The sequence below is a fragment of the Sceloporus undulatus genome, chromosome 6 (genome assembly GCF_019175285.1).
Source record: "Sceloporus undulatus isolate JIND9_A2432 ecotype Alabama chromosome 6, SceUnd_v1.1, whole genome shotgun sequence".
NCBI classification, from domain to species: domain Eukaryota; kingdom Metazoa; phylum Chordata; class Lepidosauria; order Squamata; family Phrynosomatidae; genus Sceloporus; species Sceloporus undulatus.
The window spans coordinates 166,084,674-166,106,743 of record NC_056527.1 but is presented as its reverse complement, the minus strand read 5'-3'; positions in this window follow the sequence as shown (position 1 = coordinate 166,106,743).

The window sequence follows — 22,070 nt, the reverse complement described above, 5'->3', positions numbered from 1 at the left end:
TCTGGCCTGACCCTAATGCAAAAGGCCCTTAGTGCTGTCCAAAAAGGCTAGCTGTTTGTGGCAGTTTCCTAGGATATCTACCATGACAGCTGGCAGATTGAATTGGTGTGCACCCCTAATCTGCCACTGATGCCATGCTCTCTCTGAAGGCCCCAGACACGGCCTGTGATGTTAGGAGGGGACACCTGGTCACAGGGGTGAAGCCAAGTGTCCCAATCCTGACATTATGGCCCACAGCACAGGCTTTCAGAGGAATGTGGTGGTGCCAAAAGGGAAGGGGCACATGGTGGTGGTGGCTTCATGGTGCAGCAGCAGCAGGCCAGTGCGTGAATGCCCACCTACTACCACACTGGCCTTGGGCAGAAATAGTTTGGAACCATGAATGAGATACTACTGCATAAGCCTGCATTATCCTGCCTATGTGCATAAGCCCTTGGTCTACTTCCTCAGATGCAAGGACTTCAAAGCCTGAGTCTTTCTTGCTCCCTGAATGGAATCACTGGTCCACTAAACTCCCAATTCATCTGAGATGCACACTGGGCTCAGTTGTCTACAGCTGAAAAAAGGTCCTGATGGCCTGGATGCTTATGACAACCAGTATAGTATTGTAGTAGAATTGTCAGTCACCACATACTTGAATCCCATTGAGTCAATGGACCTAGTCCAGTAAGGAAAACAATAGAATTCAGGCTAATGGCGGCCAAGCAATGCTACATGGGGCTTGCCAATGTTTCAAACAGCCACTGCAGGAAAGAAGGTTTGTCTCCATGCTATGAAAAGCATCACCTGCTGATTGCTCAGCGCCAAGCAGAAGAGCTGGCCAGGTTGTGTTTGTTTTTTGCCTGGCCAGTTGGCAACCACAATGGCTTGTATCGCACCCTCTTGGCATGACTGGGGAACCACTTCCCTGCAGATGCAATGCACACAATGCGCCAAATGGCTATGCAAATTGGCCCTCATTTGTGAAGATTGAGTCTTGACTCCTGCCTCCGAGGGCCCAGAAGGCTGTGCCATACGTAAGCGGATATTGTTCCCGACGAAGCACACCTGGCTAGCTGCACATCTGTCTCAGCTTGAAGTTAAAGGTAAAATTATTTAGCTCGACATAATCCAAATAGCCTCTCGCTTTCAAATCAGCGTGCTCCGTGGGGCTCCAGCTGTCATTCGCCAACAGTGAATTAGATACGGGGGTTAAGCTGATTCCTTTCATCGATGGGGTGAGTGAACAAAGTTTCAACAACATTATATCATATCTACAACGAGGAGCTGTAAGATGCAGTTGCTCGGCACAGTGTGATGCTATCTTAATCATGCAGAGAAGTTGGCTTTTACCACCCCTGCATGTAAAGCAATGAAAGGAATGAGCTTCGTTTATATTCCACTCTCAGATCTTTTATTTAAGACCCACTACTTGGCTTAGTATGAGGCAGTTACATGGGGGATCGAATGCAAAAGGGAGATCAGCGTCCTATGGAAAAAAAACATAGCTTAGAGTTCAGAGCAAAATTACCACCGCCACCCCTCCCCAGCTGCACAAAGAAAGGGCTGTTTCCCAATAGGTCTTTTCTTTCCTCCTTTCTTTGTCCTGTGTGCATTGAGAAATTGCATTGCGTATTTAGTACCGACGCCTGTGTAATATCTGTTTGATAAGTGTCTTCTCACATTCCAAGGTCCTATCAAAGCAATTTGCATTCAACAATGAGCAGCATCAGCTGGACTGGTTTCATTGTTTTGCAGGATGCGGGGAAGAGTGTGAAAATACAGGCAAGGCCTCACAGACGGCAGGGCTCACTCATCCTGAGCATAGATACATGTGGAAGCATTGTTTTGACTCTTAATGGGTGCACGCACACACATGCACACACACAGAGGCCTTCCAATCTGTTAATAGAAGTAAAGTCACAATTTAGTTGGTCTGGAATAATTAGTCATTCTTCAAAGAGAATGAACATGGACAGGATTTTCTTTTCTTTCTAAATATTTTTTGGTGGGGGGGTTGTAATGCAGAAGATCTGAGAGAATCAATTTTGAGAAAGGAAGCTGTTGAATACTTGCCAGTATCCAATAAATTCTGTGATGCACTTCTCAAAATGAGGGAGAGGACGAAAGGAGGAAGAGGAAGAAGAGGAGGAAGGGGGATGTCTTCAGATAGAAACCTGTTGATGTCTTGTCATTTGTTGTTGTTGTGTGCCTTCAAGTCATTTCCGACTCATGGAGACCCTCATGGGGTTTTATTGACAAGATTTGTTCAGAGGGGCTTTGCCATTGCCTTCCCTTGAGGCTGAGAGTATGTGATTTGCCCAAGGTCACCAGTGCATTTCATGGCCAAGCTGGGAACTGAACCCTGGTCTCCAGAGTCGTAGTCCAATACTCAAACCACTACACCATGCAGGCTCTCTGTTGGTGTCTTACACATACATAATTTGCCATATGAAAGTGACTGGATAGTTTTATACAATATAGAGCATGTGCATTAAGTGTGATGTTGTATAATACCACTGTACATGCACAATGCACCTACAAATGGAAACTGCATGCAGGAGATGCACTGACCATTTAGTTGCACATTCAGTTGTACAACGTCACAACTCACCAAGAAAAGGGTGTTGTGCACCTACCATGTAATTCTGTGAGTGTAAAGATGTAGTATTTCAATGTCCCTCCCCTATCAAGGCACAAAAGTAATGGCAGACCTGAAATGAGATCACTTCATCACAATGGGGATATGAGAACACAATATTTTAGTATTGCATCAAAACATTTATAGTGATCACGTAACTTTCAACCCAAATGTCACAATAAATCTGGGTAGAGTGGAATAACATCCAGCATTAAAAGTTAACAGCCATCTCATGTGACTTTTGTCGAGGGTAGTTTTAAATTATCCCGATTCAATTTCATCTTGAAAAATCCCACTGGTAAATGTTTCCCTTTTCTGGTGCCTGTTATATTTTGGTTGTTCTCTTTCCAGGATTTGATGTGAAAACATCTATAATGTCTTCAGGAATTTAAGAGGGCAGTTTTTAGAGTTAAGCACTTATTAAGGCCTTTTGATTTCAATAGACGACTTAAGCACATGCTTAACATTCAGCCACTGAAAACAATCAGGTTTTTAACGTGTATGACTTTGGAAAAGCAACAGAATACCTCCTTCCTCAAGATAAGAAAGGGGTAGTTTCCAGTTAGTGGATTATGCATGTGTAAGTGGGGCATCCCTTTTTTGGATGGGGTGCAGGGAGCTACTACCATCTTTTTCATGCACAAAAAGTGTGCATTTTCCCACACGTAATAAATCCCAAACTGCAAAAAGTCTCATCTGTCCAGAACTCCCCTTGTCATGATTCCCGAAGACTCAGGAAACCCCCTTGTCATCTGGTATTCAAATATATATGGACATTGTTTCCATCACTGGTGAATGGTGGTGTCTGGCCTGGGGAAAAAGGTCGCCAAGAATTGCCAATGATTCCTTCACAATCCGCAGCTGCTGTGAAGCCTTTGGATCAGCTTCCCAGGTATTGTTTGTGCTGTAGTTGTGCTGAGGCCACAGGAGAAGTGAGACATTATGGTAATGGCGACAATGGCAGAGCTACTGGAGATGTATTGCAACCTGATGGCATATTGCAAAAATGTTATGTTTCTCTCCTATCTCCAGTTCTGTGTTGCTGCATTACCTGGTTAAAGGATCAATCCAAGGTGCTGAAACTAATTTAGGGATAGTTTTCAGCACCATGATGGGGGGGAAACAGAGTGGATTTATTGCAACTTTGGCATGGCAACAACCAGCCAGCCCATATCCTCCCAAATCTCAAGAAGCATCTTTTAACAATGGAGGCAAAATGTTGCCATCAGGATTAATAGCCATTTGATATCTACCATGGATTTGGGTAGTCTCCTTGAAAGACATCAACGTTGGTGCCCTTCGCTACTCCTCAACAGCTGTGCACTGCTTTAAGTTTTGTTGTTGGGTTTGATGGTGGTTCTTTTCTACTGATGATTTTACCTGCTTCATTTTTGCAAGCTGTTTTGTCCTGGGCAAAAATGGCAGACGTGCATCTCCTGTCCCAAATATCCCAAAGGTTTTGAGGAGTTGATAATACACATAGCCTGCTGCTCCTCAGCAAATGTCGAAATGACATATCCTTTCATTTGTGAACTGGGACCATGAGAAACACCCATCCAAACTTTGGATGTTTAATTCAGATTAGATGTGTGGTCCAAAAAAAGTGGCTAGAATATTAATTTAGGAATCTCTTGTCTCTGCTTCTTGCAGGCTATTAAACTCTTCCTAATCCTTTCCTGTTCAGCAGCATGCGATATCTGAACATTAGACCCCAAGGATCCACTTCAGAAAAGTTACATAAACAACCATGAACCCCAGGCAGAGAAAATATATGCTTTGAATGTGTTGAAACTATCCATATTAAGTCAGTTTAGCACTTTGATTAAAGAGCTTAATCAATCACCATCCCAAGCTGCTTATTAATCACTTTATCAAGCGGTTGATGCATTGCTGGTTTTAATAGAATCCATTTATTTTGATTTCTACCTACTTCATCTTTCTAAAGGGGTTTCAGAATCAGCTGTGATAAAAAGAGAGGGAGAGGGAGAGGGAGGAAGAGAGAGGATGCATCTAAACACCAGGAACGAAGCGAAGACCTCTCTCTTACACATTTCATTATCAACACACCACACCGACTTAGCCAATTTATTAAGGCTAAAAAGAAAAGGAGGAGGTTTCCTTGGACAGAGTCTTTTGGTGAGCATCACAGTTTAGCTCAGATAAACGAAGGCCATTCGTTTGCTTTCACACCTGACACATTCATGATATACGATCCTAATAAGATTAATCTTTCCCCTCCTTTTTGCTCTAAGAAAACTACCTCCAATATACTTGCTTCCATCCCAACAGCAGTCACTGACATTACCTTTGGGTAAAGAAGATGGTAGGAATATTTTACACACTAACATCTTTTTACAAAGCTATATTCCTTATATCCACACAGGAACACAAGTGACTATGTTATTTTAGCTTGTTATGTTGTATGGAAGTATCCTACAATTTAGGAATTTCACTTAATCTGGGGCCAGTCTGAAGCATTAAGACTTGAGCAAGTCATTCCCACTTACAGAAAAAATCACTTTCCGATCCGAATCAATGGATCGATTCGACATCGGATCGTGGTTCCCACTACATTTGCCCCAATTACATTTTCTGGCATGGAATCAAATCAAAATAACCCACTTGTGGTTCCCATTCACAAATGAACTGGTTCTGTTTAAACCGGTTCCTGAAGCAGATAACCTTGGCCTCATTTAAAACTGAATCGTGAAATCGAATCAGTTTCAGTGCTGGTTCCCACTTGCACTGATTCTATTTGTTTGAAAAGAAGTGGGGAGGAAAGCGTCAAAAAGATGTGGTTTAAATAGGTGTAGAGCATGGCCCCCCTTTCGGAATTGCTTCAGCGATTCGGATTTAAGTGGGAACCATGTTTGATTTGTACCGAATCACGATCCGGTTATAATAATACTGGGAATGAGGCCTCAGTCTCAGAGGAAGCAAATGGCAAAAGTCCCCTGAAATAAATCTTGCCAAGAAAACCCTGTGATAGAGGTGCCTTCAGGTTTCCATCAGATGGCAACAACTTGAAGGCACACAACAACAACCACCATCCTGTAGTGTGTGTATGGGTCCCGTCTGAGTTCCTTTCACAACTAGGACCCTCCAAAACCTCTCAAACATCCCAAGTAATCTGTCCATATACTAGGGTGATATGCTGGGGCCGCAAATACAGTAGGACATTTGCAGAACCCATCTTTGCTTCCACTACCTCTGCCTCTCCAACACTTTTACTCAAAGATGGCAACGATCAAGGATCAGATAGGTCTGTTTTTGTACTGTCTTGGCAAAGGCAACAAAGTCCATGGCTTCCCTTTCCTCCGCACAAGCACTGCACCCCTTGGATCTTCTCAGGCTCTCTCCATTTCAAAAAGATGAAACGTCAGCAGGCCTGGCCTAAACATACTGTCAGTCCAATCATCATCTTCTGGAAAGCAAACCCTTCAGCTTTAAAGAATACATAGACAATAGTGATATACAAGCAGCTCAAAGACACATTTCTCTCTCTCGGCCTCTCTGCGTATGTATGTATGCCCTTGCCAAGCAAGGCTGTGTCTGTGTTAGGGAGGGGAAAAAATCAATATGTTAGAAGAAAAGGTCAGAGTAGGGAAAGTGACATGAAGCAGTCCTTCATGAAGGATATTGTTCCCTTTGCCTTGTTTGAAGTTTCCTTTACCCTTGTCTGAGCCAAAGAACATGCATATTTCATTCTGGAATAGAATCTCCACTTCTCATGTCTTCCTCACTTCTTTCAAAAGACTGATCTATCTATCTATCTATCTATCTATCTATCTATCTATCTATCTATCTATCTATCTATCTATCTATCATCTATCTATCTAAATATATAGATACTGTGCACACACATAACAACATATCTATTCTCCCCACTTTGCAAAAACTGGAGAGCTTCAATATTCTTAATGATTGTGTAGATTATGATTGGAATTTCAGCTGGTAATGGTTGTTATTTGGTTATATGATGACAACGGGGGTTAAAATTTGTTGCTCTACAGCAACATTAAAAGTTGAGAAGCTCTGTTTTTCAGTCTGGCAAATCTATTTATTACACATTTTCTCTCTCTCTCTCTCTCTCTCTCTCTCTTGCACACACACACACACACAAAGATATCACTCTGTCTATCTATATACTGTATATATTCATGTGTAAGTCCAGAATTTTGTAAGTCCTTTGCATTGTTTCCCTTTGCTACATCCTTTAGATCCACTATTACTTGCCCCTAAGTTTTGCCCTCGACTTATCTGTGGGTTATATCAAAATCCATAATTTACTCCCAAACCTGCCCTTGACATAAACATGAAGTGAACTTGTAGTCGAGTATATGTCTCTGTCTCTAGCAATATATACTCACACAGTTACACACACACACATCTATCTGTCTGTATATCTATTATAGATGTGTACACACACATTTATACATGTACAAGCACACATGCCAATATGTCTAACTAAATCTATCTATTATTATTATTATTATTATTATTATTATTATTATTATTATTATTATTATTATTATTTTCTTATATCCCGTCTTTCTCACAATACAGGGACCCAAAATCTGTCTCTCTCTCTCTCTCTCTCTCTCTCTCTCTCTATCTATCTATCTATCTATCTATCTATCTATCTCAGCTTCTGTGTGTATGTGTGCTTTATGTTCAGTTGACCATCTTGATAGCCATCATTGGGGTGCATCTTTTAGCCCAGGGTTCCCATGGCAAGGAAACTAAATGCTGATGGTGGAATGGATTCTCCTCTATTCTGAGTGGCCCTCCATTTAGTTTTGAGGTCAGCCAAGGGGTATGCAACCCAAAAGGTCAGTAAACCCTCTTTCTCCCTGGTTGCCCACCCATTTGTCCATCCACCTCCCTCCTTCCCTTGCCATCCTCTGGCCTGCTCCCTCCAACTTCTCCTCCGCCCTTTCTTTCTCACTCCTTATTGCTTGGGTGTAGTTTTAAAGTATCTTGTAAACCCTTTTTAGTCTCCCAACACATTTACCCACAATTAACAATCAAGCTGCTCTTGCGCCATTCAGCCGCTCATTCTCTCCTTGCCTCATTTTGCCTGCCTCTCTCTTGATCTGCCATTGTACCCAAAGCTGTTTGCACCCCCCTCCTCAGTCTGCCCTCCTTACCAACCATAGGAGGACAAGCAAGGGAATAGTTGCTGGGGGTAGGAGAGGGGAAAGGGGGGTAGAGGAAAAGGCACACAGTATTCAGATGCTGAATAGCAAATTGCTCTTGAGTGTCCTTGCTCGCCTCTCTCTTCCCCCCCTCTTCTTCTTTCAGAAGGACAAGGGAGGCCCTGAAAGCAACCATACATTTTGCTTAGGGCCCTTGAAAACAAGCGTTTCACACCTGAAGCTTTTCTCACTGGCCTAGAAGAACCCCTTCAAACCGTTTAATTGCCAATTGCTTCAGAGCTTGTTGTTTAAAAGGAGAAGGAGAAGGAGAAGAAGGGTAAGGAGTCCATTATGTCCGGTGGCTCTATGGCGAATACCAAAACTGTGTGGGAAAGGAAGCAGTCCTTCTTCCAGGGCCAACGTAGCATCATATTTATTTATTTATTTTAAAGTACAAGGATATATATATATATTTTACTGGCTTGCTTGTTATTGGCAAGTGATCGTTGCTTTACATCCTTCCTCAAGTTGTTGCTGTTGTTATTGTAACATGCCATTTTCCTTATGTTCCTTCAGAGGCGCATGCATGCATGACCCAGCATGTATACAAAGAGGTATAAGGGAGACAAGAGAGAGACAGATACCAGATGCACAGGAGGAGATATCTCCACACACAACTTGACAGGCGGTGGTAAATCTCGCATTGAGACAGCAGAAGAATGGCGGAAACAATACACTCCCCCCCCCATTTGGGTAGAAACAATGAGGAAGGGAGGGAAGGAAGAAATACTCACTGGGCAATGAGTTTCTAAGAATGTGTGTGTACATGGAGTAGCCTTTGCCACACGTAATCCTAGGAAACCACCCACACATACACATTTCTAGTTTATTGGACTCAGTTTAATTGTTCACCCAAACTGGAAGAGACCCACTGCATGAACTGCTGGAATGGTGCATCAACCCCTACAAATGTCCCATTGATTCAATGGTTCAGCTCCAGTGAGGATTTGCAATTGAATTTAGGCCCTGTTCAGCAATTAATGTCATCCGTACCCTTCTAACGGGAACTTATTGCAGATGGATTTTAATTTGTACAGATATAATGCACATATCCCAAAAGTGATTGAACCTTCTCAAGATGGATAATCAGTTTATTATCATTTATTACAAGACCCACTCATAACCGAATACCATGGAGGTGCATGCTTTTCCATGGTACTTGCCCCAAGGCATTTGCAACACAAAGTGTGATGGGGGGAAACATTTCACAGCGTTGTTGGGAGGAGATAGGTTTTGCTTCAGTTTTCTTTGTTTGCTTCTGCACTATAGAAACCTTGGAGAACTCTCTTCCATTGGTCTCAGCATGGGATGGAGTGCACCCCAACCCAAGTGTCCTATATATATAGGGATCTGATTTGACTGATGGCTGAAAGGATAGGTCTGGGTAGAATTTGCTTGGGAGCCCAATTCCATCATTGGCTGTAAGGGATGGTCAGCCATTTCAGTGAAAGGACTGGAATGTATTGCTGTTTACGTAATTTACTGCCAATAAAGCTTATGATACAGCAATAACATGTGTCAGTGTTCAGCACTGGAAGGACTCTTTTGGGAGGCCTGGAACTGAAGCCAGTTCTGGATCAAGACACTGAGATCTACCTGGAGTAACAAACATAGACCAAGAGAGAACCAACACCAGAGCATTAGATCCAGGTCATTTCCCGCACATATGGGCCTACTTCATGTTTGGAAATCATGATTTGTCTAAGGATTGGCAAATCTATTTCTACTTCATGTTTGTTTTTCTGGGTTTAATGCAGAATTATTTTAAACTCCATTTCTAATGTAGTCCATGATTTTAAAAGTACATCCCTCCCAAAATATGCTTTCAGGTATATATGTTCATTCAAGATTAAGCATTCAACATTCAGGAATATATCTTAATGATCAAAGGGGAAGTATCCCACTGGGCTGGAATTACAGTAAGTTCCCAGATCTTACATATACAAGTCCATTACCATCCTAGACCAGCCTCTGAAGATACTAAGCCAAGGCACCCTTCAGGATTCTCTCTCTCTCTCTCTCTCTCTCTCTGGCTTTGCTTCGCAAACGAAGATTCAGGAAGGACGCATCCCGCGCTTTGTACAAGCGCGTTGGTGACTAAAAAGGCCAATTCGGGATAAAAGCCCTAAACCCAGAAAATGTCTCTATCAGCAAATGTAAAAATGGAAACATAGATAGTCAGAATGAAATGACAAAATGTCACTGCAATACAGAAAATGCTTGTAAAGATATGTCTATTAGCCAAAGCTATGTACAGGGAAAAAGGGGGGGTATATTAGGGAAATGAACACAAAAGTATACATGTAGTTTTTTTTCTGCTGACATTTAAAAATAAAAAACATACATTGACACGGAAACAGTACAGAATGAATTTAAGGGGAGAGGGTGAGATATATAGAGAGAAACCAAGTGACAGAGTTAGCCATTCTCAATGTCAGGAATAAACTCTTCTAGAACATGGCTGCATAGCCCGAAAAACCCACATAAAAATATTACCCATTCTCTAATCTCCACCTAATTTCCACCTACATGTGTATTGTAATAATAATAATAATAATAATAATAATAATAACAACAACAACAACAACAACAACATATCCCGCCTCTCTACAAAATGCAATCGGGTGATGTATTGTTAGTCTTGACTAGCATAAACCCTTTGGATCAATTTGATCAACCGTATATACTTGACTATAAGTCAACTTCATGTATAAGTCAAGGGCAGGTTTTGGGGCCAAAATTATGGATTTTGATATGACCCGTGGATAAGTCAAGGGTAAAACTTAGGGGCATGTAACAAAAGATCTAAAGGATGAAGCAACGGAAAACAATGCTAAAGAACTTACAAAATTCCAGCAGACCTAACTGTTTGTTCACCAGTTAATCCAAGGGATGTACTCTAGAGGAGACTAACCCAAAGGGTCCTGGCCTATGTTTGAACTTCTCCTGGTGGATTAGGCTAAAGGCTGCATACTGATGAGACTTTTCTGGGTTAAGCTGAGCCCAGGACAGTGGCCATGATCTGACTCCATGTGTGTTGAATGGTAATGTTGGTGTTAAGATACCACATTTGTATATACGTCTATGTGGGACATACAGTTTGCATGTCTGTAAAGTGTGCATCTATACACCATGTGCAACCCTGCTTACACAACCTTGAACTGAATGTGGATGTCACTCATTGAGCAAAAATGTCCATTTAGTTTCCATAGGGGATTCCAGCCAATATTTTCCCATATTTCAGTACTGTAGGAGAACCAGGCTGCTCATTGCCTTCAGAGTTGTTGTTCTTATAGTTGTTGGTGGGGAGGTATCAGACGTATCTCTAGCTTTGGTTTTGGGTATTATACCAGCTCTTTTTAAAGTCTGTGTTGTTGCAGTCTTTAACTTGAGAAGAAGATGATGCTTATCTCTCTTCTGTCCCAACTTGAGAAAATGAAGGTTGCTGTCCTCTCAAGAAAAAAGGGGAGACTAGTGCCATATATATGTTGCAGCTGTTCCACTTATCAATTGTGATAAATGGTGGAATGCGAGGACGAGGAGGAAAGTTTTCCAAACTGGAGTGTTGAAGAATCAGCATATAAATTCCTATCACTGCAACTCGGGATATAGGCTCAGGATTTGCATTGCATAAAAGATTTGCAATATTGTCACCCACCTCCGACCCCTTCAGGGTGACAGAGCCAAGCCGACTTGGTAAGCTGCTGTCAATCATTCACTGGAATTTATTTCCAAACTAAGAAAACGCTTATCATTATGATGATGGGCAGGAAGCGCTGATGGAGGAAAGCAAAACAGTGCTCTGCACGGGACCCAGATTTGGCTCCAACATTGGGGCAAGGGGTGACGAATACGGTTTGCTACCTAAAATATAAACAGACTCATTAAACAGACAAATTAACAAATAAATGAGCAGAAGCAAATGTAAGAGACTGAACAGACCAAGTCAAAACATAAACTAAAACTGCCTATTTCTCACCATGACTCTTTCGTGATCTTTGACTAAGAGGGAACAAAAAGATGCCAAGAAGATAACTCACTATAAAATTTCAATGGTTTCACATAATCCTTCTCCGGAAGCATTGTGATTGGAGAGGGCTGGTGAGATTCTTGCTTCAGATTGCACCACAAAACTATCGACGAGGAAAGACCCCTCCAACATTGTGCCACATCATCTTGTTGATCTATTTATATGGCTTCATTTGTCTAACTCTTTCTTGCTTGTTTTTTTTTATGCACGCTCTTCAGATTATTCCTAAAGTATTCTACTTGGGTTTTCCTCCAGAAGCAAACTGAACCAATGCAATCCAATGCTGAACGTATTCACCTTGGTCAGAAACAGGCTGATTTGGGCAGAATCAATGCAGTTTGACTCCACATTAACTGCCATGGCCCACTTCTATGGAATTCTGGGAATTGTAGTTTTGTATTTAGACTTCTCCATCAGAGATTTCTGGAGCCACAACAAACTACAGTTTCCATAACATGGAGCCATGGCAGTTAAAGTAGCATCAAAGTGCATTAATTATGCAGTGCAGCAGCATCCTCAGTTTCAGGTTTTGGCCAAACTATGTTACACAGCCGTATTGCAGAGAGTCTCTGTATGCTTGCCATGTCCATAGAGACATAGAGACATGCCGGCACAACCGAAATCTAATGGTATACAATCCTAAACTTCAGTAACTTGTTCGGTTTCACATGCCTCTCCCTGAATGTTCCCAAACATTTTTATTGACTCCTTCTACATTCTTCCAAGGAAGGATGGAAAGAATTTTTCATGGTTATTTCTTGTTCAAGAGAAGGTTTTCTGACACTTAGGAGACCTTGTTGTGAAAAACTAATGTACATGTGAGATTCCCCCCCCCATGGAGAAGTGTTTGGGGGAAATCACACCGTATTTTGCAGAGGATGCACATTCTCCGAAGAAGTGCAGAATTAAAACATGTTTTCTTTGGGGGGCAAAATTTGGATATTTGTATTTCTTCACCAAACAATTTCCCAGAACACTTCACAATTATGGGAGAAATACTTCACAGAAACCTGAGAGGAAAACTACAGAAATCATTTCTTCTTCCATGTAAAGACAAAATAGGTGAAGATTTACATTGCTACTTCCAAGTAATTAAACGGTTCTTCCATATGCTTCCATCTTCCTGTCTATACCTATAATTGGGAAAGTTGACAATCATACTTTTTGTTAATTTGGCTATGAAACAACCAAGTACACAACTCAAAGACAGACGGAAGGGTTGGGACTGCAGTTATCCAAGGACGTTCACCCTTTCCAAATGCGCTTACATTGTCTATATCTCAAAATAGACAAAAAAAGGGAGGGAGCCATAAAGAAAAAGATGTTAAGTGAATACTGTATGTATGTATGCATGTATGTATTATGCCATCTTTCTCCCAATACTGGAGAAATAAAACATTAAGTATTAAAACAAAACACAATTAAAAGCAAGATGTGGTTGTGAAGTTGAAGCTTTCCACAGCTGGAATCCATAGTTTTTTGTGGGTTTTTCGGACTATGTGACCATGTTCTAGAAGAGTTTATCCCTCATGTTTCGCCAGCATCTGTGGCTGGCATCTTCAGAGAAATATTTACACTTGCCAACCTCCTCTCACATAACATGACAAATGGCCAAAATAATGCAACCATCTGAGTAAGGGGACTTGCATGTGCATAAAAGACATAACAGGATGTTACGAGTCTTACAGCTCTTCCTGCAGAAATAAAGATATTTGACACCATTTTAACTGTCATGGCTCCATCCTGTGGAGTCCTGGAACTTGTAGGCAGGTTACATACCACCACTTATGACGCGCTCCGTGTGTGCTAGGGTTAGGAAGCGGCATGCTAGGGTTAGGAAGAGTCGCCCCTTCCTAACCCGCCCTGGCCCCAACACGCGCGGAGCGCATCGTAAATGGCAGCACCCATCCACATGGGCACCACCATTTTGACGTCTTGGACGCATAGTGTCCAGATGGGTCGCAGCAGAAGTGCGCTTTGCCCTTCGTGGCGCCACTTCTGCGTTTTGAAAAGGAGCGCCATTTCAGAGCGCCTTTTTCGCTGCACCGGGAAGCCTCGCGGTCTGGCTGCTGGGGCTTCCCTCCACAGCAAATGGCGGTGGCAGGAGAATGGCCGCTTGAGGGCGGTCTGTAACCCGCTGTAGTTTGCTGAAGTATTTAGTCTGTCACAGAGCTCTGGTGCCTTAGCAAACTACAAATTCCAGGAGTCTGTAGGCAGTCAGTATCAAACTGCTTTATTTCTGTAGTGTGGATGCACCCCTTTTCTCAGCTAGAAACCTATAGGATCGAATTGTAAGAATAACTGGAAAAGTACTTTGTCCATCTAATATGAATATTTCTGCTATCTCTTGTTCCTTGTTTAAACAAGATATACAGTATATTGAAACAGTAAAAAAACAAACAGCATATTGAAGTTGCCTTTCCTACTTCTTCATCTTAAAGCTTCATGGTTCAGCTTCATTATTAACCTTGCAAATATTATTTACCGAACAATTTGTCCCTTAGGCAGGAACAACATTGGTGATAAGGACTTTAACATTTAAAAATGATAGGCCTTTTAATACGCAATTCAAGGTATGCAGATTGGTTTTCGGCACTGTTTTTGCCTTACTAGTTTGCTTCGGGTTGTTGACAGGGAACCGTGAGTCCCTCAAGCATCTTCATGACTGGGAAATCTGTGCCCACCTTGTTGAAGCGAAACTGCTTCCCTTGAAATCCACCTCCGGCTTTGCTGTAGGCAAAAATTCAATATAGCAGCAGCATTTGCAAACCTTCCCTGCCCTTGTGTCCCAAGGATGTGCACTTTTCTTCAGAGCTTGCAAAAGTTTGTTTTGGATACAACTCCCAGATTTGTAGCCATTGTCTATTAAGAACCTGGGTTTGTGAGGTCAAAGTCCCAGGACTCTATGCCAGTCAGGGACACTTATGTCATCTGCCACCTGATATAACAGTTCCCTTTCTCCTCTGAACTTATATCTCATTGTCAAGGTAGCTGATGAAGGAGTAGATGTCCCCAACAATAATGTAATGTTGTGTTACAAGCTATTGCCTTGATCTTAAATGAGCAATGTAGACCCATTCACTTTACAAAAGACCTACTCCCGGTACAGATGAAAACTACATTTTTGTTGTTTTTGTGTCTCTCCTTGGTTCTGCATCTATGGCCCAAAGCAGATGGGCCAAAAGAAGTGGTTTCAGGCCATTTTGAGGGTGTGGCATATAGATGACACACGCCCCCAAAGCAGCCTGAAACCATGCTGCAACCACACTAAGGGAGGGGAAGCCAGACTAAAAAGAAGTGGGAATAAACTGCCCTAGCCTGGAAACTACACACTTTTGACCATGCTTGCAAACTCCCCAATGTGAGACCGGTCCCAAAGGAGCTCTTCATCCTAACCCTAACTCTAATCCTTCATGTAAATGCAGCAATGCAGGAGCACTTCTTCCAGAGTGGTCTCAAGCATGCACCCTGTGTGTTGCAGGATGCTGAAACTTTCTCTCCTGGTAGAAAGTTATATATATTGTGACCTTCGCTTCTAAGCTGGATCCCCATGCCACAGAGTGAAGGGTCACACGGCTGTCTTTTGAGATAGCTACATAGCTACTCTCTTGGGATTCATTAAACTAATGATTGTTTCACACTATGAAACTGGAGCACCATGATTCCATTTTACATGACATTCTATGGAAACTAGAGGTTTGTAGTTTGTTGTTGTGGGCTTTCAAGTCAGTCCCAACTTATGGTGAGTCTATCATGGCACATCTTGGTAATATTTGTTCAAAGGAGGTTGGCCATAGCCTTCCTCTGAGGTTGGGAGACTGTGACTTGCCCTAGCAGAGAATCCGGCACCAGATTGCCCTTTAACTCAGGCTGCATCCGCACTGCAGAAATAATCCAGGTTGACACCATTTTAACTGCCGTGGTTCAATGCTATGGGATTCATGGGTTTGCAGTTTTCTGAGACACTCAGCCTTCTCTGTCTGAGACCTCTGGTGCCACAACAATCTACAGTCTTCAGGATCCCATAGTATTGAGCCATGGCAGTTAAAGCAGGGTCAACCTGGATTATTTCTGCAGTGCAGATGCAGCCTCAGGTGGCAAATTTTTGGGGGCCAGTGCTAATTGAGCATGATTGTTGCAGTATAAAAAGAAGAAAGTCTTGTGGCTTCTTTAAGATGCTATTTATTTATCATAGAATCATAGAGTTGGAAGAGACCGCAAAGGCCATCCAGTCCAACCCCATTCTGCCATGCAGGAAATCCAAATCAAAGCATCCCTGACAGATGGCCATCCAGCCTCTGCTTAAAGACCTCCAAGGAGGAGACTCCACTACACTCCGAGAGAGTGTGTTCCACTGTCGAACAGCCCTTATTGTGGGTGCAAGGCGATACTTTTAAAAAGGTTACCTTGATCTAACAAGTTCCCTTTGCTTCGAAATCTGTACAAAAATAGGCCAGGCCTGAATAAACCAGAGGAGAGGTGGAGACGCACCTGCCCTTTGACAATAACTTTGGGAAGAGGTGCAGAAGAGCCCTGAGGCCGAGATCCTTGGCGTGGAATATGAGTGTTACAATTAAAGTCAGATGCATCTGTAATTTCACCTGTGAAACATTAGTGGGTACGAAAAACAATCATACTCCAATGGCAGAGAAAATGACCAGGACTGGGCTGGGAGGGGGAAAGTGTGTATGTTCATTTGTTACCGAAAGGAAAATGGAGAGGCCACCAAAAACATGTACCAGAATCAGAAGATGGTTAGAACTGAGGACCAGGGAGAGCGAAAGAGTCAGAAGAAAGAGTTCTGACGCATTCAAATCCATCCATTAATAACTTTAAATAGTTCAATGAGTCTTCCGGAATTTTTTGTCCTTTCTCTTTTCTTGTTTTTAAAGGAATAATCTGCTTACATCCTTAAGACCCCGGCTAAGCTCGGTAACACAAATTACCAGATGTTTATCCCACCACCCAGTATTATTATTCCCCCCTTTCCCCCCAAAAGACCAACCACCAAGCATGTTGAAAGAGAGAAGTCATTGTCCTTCATTGGCAATAAAACTATTTCTCCCCCTCCTTCGTTTTTTTGGCAACTCCCAACAAACGAAACCGTGAATCCCTCTCCGTCGTCGTAGTGGGGGACCCTATCTCCAAACCCCTTCCATGTCGGCCCATTTGGCTTTGTTACTTGCTAATAATGCACTCATGTGTAAGCTAATAATGTGAACAGAGGGAAAATGAAGAGACCTTTAAAAAAAAAAACCCCAGCCCAGAAAGAAAAAAGCAGAATGAATTAGGGCAATTGAGGTCGCTCTCTTTTCATTTTTGCTGGAAGGAGAGTCGCCCTGGTTTTTACCTTATCGCTTATTACACAATTTATGATAAAATGAGATGTGAATCCACTCTTATTGTTGGGCTCTACCCTATTGAGCGTGCATATATAGAATTCATTTCACATTTAAACACTATCTTAATTATAAATTGAATAAAATGGACAACCTATCAGGTTCTCTAAATTGCATTCTAACAAATAATTTCATTTCCCATTACTTTGCCACCAATGATATATATATATATATATATATATGGAACGTAACAATGTCCGGCATAATCCTGTTCTGTTACTTTAATTGTGCTGGAGATTCTGCAACGTGACAAATCCTAGACTTGCTCCTGGAGTTGATGTTTGAACAGGTAATCTGAACAGGAAAATAGTGTGGATGTAGTAGAGAAGCAAAACTCTGTAGGAACCATTAAAAACAAAGACTTAAAGATCCGTTGCATTTCCTACAGATGACGACACACAAAGTATTTCAAATCCCAATCTGGATTTCTTTGAATTTGGAGACAAAGTTGATCTCAAAAGAAAAACTTTCCAAATATGAACATGATTGATTGAAAAATGCATCAACTGTAAGTTTGAAATTTCCTTTGCTAATGAACACAGACATCAGAGACAGATGTCCATTTTATTGAGCCCAAAACTCAATGGTCAAAAATTGTATATAATAGGAAAAGTTTTCAGAAGTGTTTGCCCACTTTTTAAAAAATCAGATATAAAACCTCTTTAGTACTTTTGACAAGTTGAAGCGAGTTGTTTGATCAAGGTTACAAAAACAGAAGTACCATTTAGGAAATATATAACATTTGAACAACAAGTAATATAAAATAGCAAGAAACAACAGTTTGGAACTCAGTTTAACATTCTGGCATAGAACATGAACTTATATCCTTTCACATCCTTGTGAAAGAAATGTTAAATATCCTCCACTTGTTCCAGTGTTTTAAATCTAAGAAATATAATGCATATAAATTTATAGACCATTTGCAATGTGTTCTCCATCTCAAAGATAACTTCTATTGCGGTCGAATGAGATTTTTTGCGTTTACTGCGAATGATATATTCATGTGATTATACACATTATCTTGCAAATTGAAAGCGTCAATATTGGCTCCGATGAAAACTGGCAAACTCTAACAGGTTATAAAGATACTACAATGCCCATAATTTAAGCCAGATGTTTTATTTTTGTTGCAATTAAGAAAATATCCTGATTCTTTTTGCCTCTGTCTTACAAAGAACTGGCACACATTTAATTCATGAGAAGGAAGAAGAAATAGGAAAGAAAATGCTTTATGTATATTATCAGAGTTTCAAATAATCTAACCGATCAATACCTTTCAGTAGATTACATGTCAAATTGCAGCAATGTGTTCCAGTTTTCTAGACTGAGAATTAACTTAAACCCATCTAAGGAACTTCGCTAATTGACTGCATTTCTAAGAGATGTAAAGCTATCTGGCCCCATCCACTTCGAAGCATCAAGATGCTCAAACGGAAAGTTATTGTCAAAAAACTAACCTGGAAATCCTTTTAGCAATTTTGTTTTTGGTTTTGTTTTACAACTTACCAAGCTGTTTTTGAAGCTATTGCTTTTCAAAGCCATTTGCACTGTGTGCATTTTAAAAGAAAAGCGCAACGAACAACAAGAAGAAAATACCTGTTGCATTTATGAGAAATCGTACTGGAAATCTGATGAGGGAAAGATGGAGTGTAATACATGATCATTTCAGATTTGGTAGAAACATGCTTCTATATCTCAGTAAAATCCAAGGAAGGGGGGGGTCTTAATATGTTTTGCCTGCTTTGCATTTGTTTCACGGTTCATTTACCTTGGTGCAGAAAAGTTTTCCTAACTCATATTTAAAAAATGCTTTCTTTGGCTGTGTCCTACCTCCATGGTACAATTTTCTGCAATTTCTTTCTTTTTAACTACCTTCCATCTTTTATCTTCCAAATAGTTTCGACTCATATCCCCGCGCGCACCCCCTCCGTTCCCCGCCAGCCTCCCTCCTTCCCTGCCTTATCAGGCAATGGGCAGCATTTGTGATTCATAGCCGTCATCAATGTGATAATAAACTCATTCACAAGACTAACAAACATGCAGCTCCCAGTTATTTACGAGGCAAATTCGCTGGTGATGCTGGGCAGTGGAACAGGGGGAGAATCAAGATGGTGTTGATTGATAAATTGACAGGTTAATTTACAAGTGGATAATAGGAGTTAGACCCAGAGGGAAAGGAGGCCGCTCCGTGAACTTGTTTGGTTACACTGCCATCTGTCTTGCGCCGGCAAAGCTGCAGGAGCCACTCTTTTTGAGTCCAAGATCAAATGCGCACCCTGCGCACTCTTTACCCCCTCCTCCTTCCAAGTTAGAGACAAAAGGGACCCCCCTTGCAATTTACTCCAGTTTAATTTCGTCTCCGCATTGACACAGTTCACAATGCAGACCTCCCACTCTCTGATGCCATCCATAACGAGAGAAATGTGAAGGCCCTTTGTCTCTTAAAATGAAAGACTAATGCTTCCAGCATTTGGGTTTTTCCATTTCTTTCTCTCTCCTTCCACCCGGGTTCCTTGTTTGCAAGAGAAATGAAGGGAGACCTTTGTAGGGTTTTTTTTTATTTTTTAAGAAAGTATAATGAATCACGCATCGCTGTGAGAGTCCTGCTAACAATGCGGGGAAATCATATTAGATTTACACGTATCATAAAGAAAAAAGATAGAGAGAGAGTCTACTTTGGAATGAACACTTTGTCAATTAAAGGAATCTTTATCCCTAGCCATGGAAGCCTTGAAATTACCAAAGATCACGCCTAGGATTGCGGTTGATGAGAATTCAACTTTCAGATCAAGGCTACTTTAGGAGGTGCGCCATTGAATATGGAGGAAAGGCGAGGTTTAAATTCCCCGGTTTAGTTTCTAAAAACCTGCGTAGACATTCTTGGTCCGTCTGGAAAAAGGTAATGAAATTGGACAGCACCTTTCTCAAGCTGACCTGCAATTTGATGGAATTTGAGATCAAAGAACCTTTGCAGCTCAGCGCCTTTGAAGTTAATAATTTTCACTCTCGCCGCTCAAAATTAAAGCAATGCTACGCTGGAACATCGATTAGGCTTGTTCGAAATAACAGGATTCTCTTGCTTTCATTCCGCATGATAAATATTTCAAAAATCAGAAATTAAAGGTAGACTTTCCACATTTATAAGTATCTCCCCCCCCCCCTTTTTTTATGTTTTGTAGGATGGGGCTACAAAATGGATCAGCTCAGATTGTAATAGCATTGTCCAATACTAAACGGAGGGGGTGAAATGTGTCTCTCTTGCCACATTTGTCGTAAGAAAAGTATCAAACATTATGGATTTGAAATGCTAACTTGATAGAACTGAAGAATACTAAAATTATAAAAATGAAAGCAGGGGTAAAAGACATCCAAATCCTTTTTAAAAAATAACAAGTGACATTGTGGCTTTAAAAATAATAATAAAATATTTATTTTAAAAGAAAAATAATTCTTTTAAAATAAAATAAGAGAAGAGAGTTTTGGAGCTGGAATGAAGTTTTGTGAATTTCTTGCAGTTTTGTGGTTTCTTGGGGTTTTGCGAATTTCTTCAAAAACCACTTTGTCGTTGTGATCTTCTTCCCCTATTTTGCAACGACTTTAAAATATATCAGTTTAAAACCACTCCTAATATTTCCTCGCCCATCAAATCAAACCATAAATCCAGCATTACAGAATCACAGATAACTCAATGAGTCGAGATCTTCTTCTTTTTCTTTCTTTTAAAAAAGTTATATTTATCGCACGTTCTAGCGTTAGCTTTTTTTCCTGTATTAGCTTACACAACCAAATGCGTCAACACAACCACCCCATTTCCCAAACTAAAATAACTCGGAACCACTGAGTAACTAAGCTACATCAGGAAATCCTCTACTATTGCAACCTCAGTGGAAAGAGATAGAAAGAGAGTTGTTTTGCTGAGAGATGGAAAGCATCAGCCGAGCATCCAACCCTCCTCTCTGACCACAGACCAGCTTTCTGGTTATCACTGCAGCCTTAGAGCTGCAAAGCCCACCTCCTCGGCTGTGGCTCTGTCATGAGGCCACATCACTGTGGGCCACGCATAGCAGGAAAGGTCCTGGCCTTCGCCTTGCATGCTCCAGGACCCTCTCCTCTCCGCAACGCCCTGCAGTGCCCCCACCTTCTCCACAAGCTTCGGCCTTATGACCCTCCCCTCAGCTCTGTGAACAGTCTTCTCTCCCCCTTCCTCCCCAGTCATCAAAATCTTCCTTTTGATGGCATGAAATGGGATGAATTTCTGCAAATGACCCTCTGGAGTGCAGGGAGATTTTGCAAGTGTATCTTTAGAAAGGATTCCAAGTTGAAGAGGCGGTGGGGGATATCTGTGATAGGGAAACAAAACAAAGACTTTGCATAACTTTTTAAGGTTGTTTTTTTCTTAACCAAACCAAAATGGCTTTTGAAAAGAGTAGCCTTCTGATTTTGTTTTCCACCCTTCAAAACAAAGCTATGAACTTTACCGAACTCACACATTTATTTAACAAACCTTAACGGTTTACTTCCTACCACCCGATACATCAAATGGCAGTATATCTATTTATATTTAGTGATTCAGGACAATAAAGCAACGCTGCTTCCTGTCTTCTTGCAAACCTATTGCCATACTGTTCCCCAAAAGGAAAATACTCCACATTTTGCAAGCACTGAAAGATTTACTTTTTAAACTATAAGCATAATTTGAGCCAGGGCTTTAGCCCCAGAACTTGTTTTCAAACCTGGCTCTCAACCCACCAATGCATAACCAAAGATCAAGCTAAGTAGATTAAAAAATGCAAAGAATGGCTTTCCTCATACTGAGGAAACTG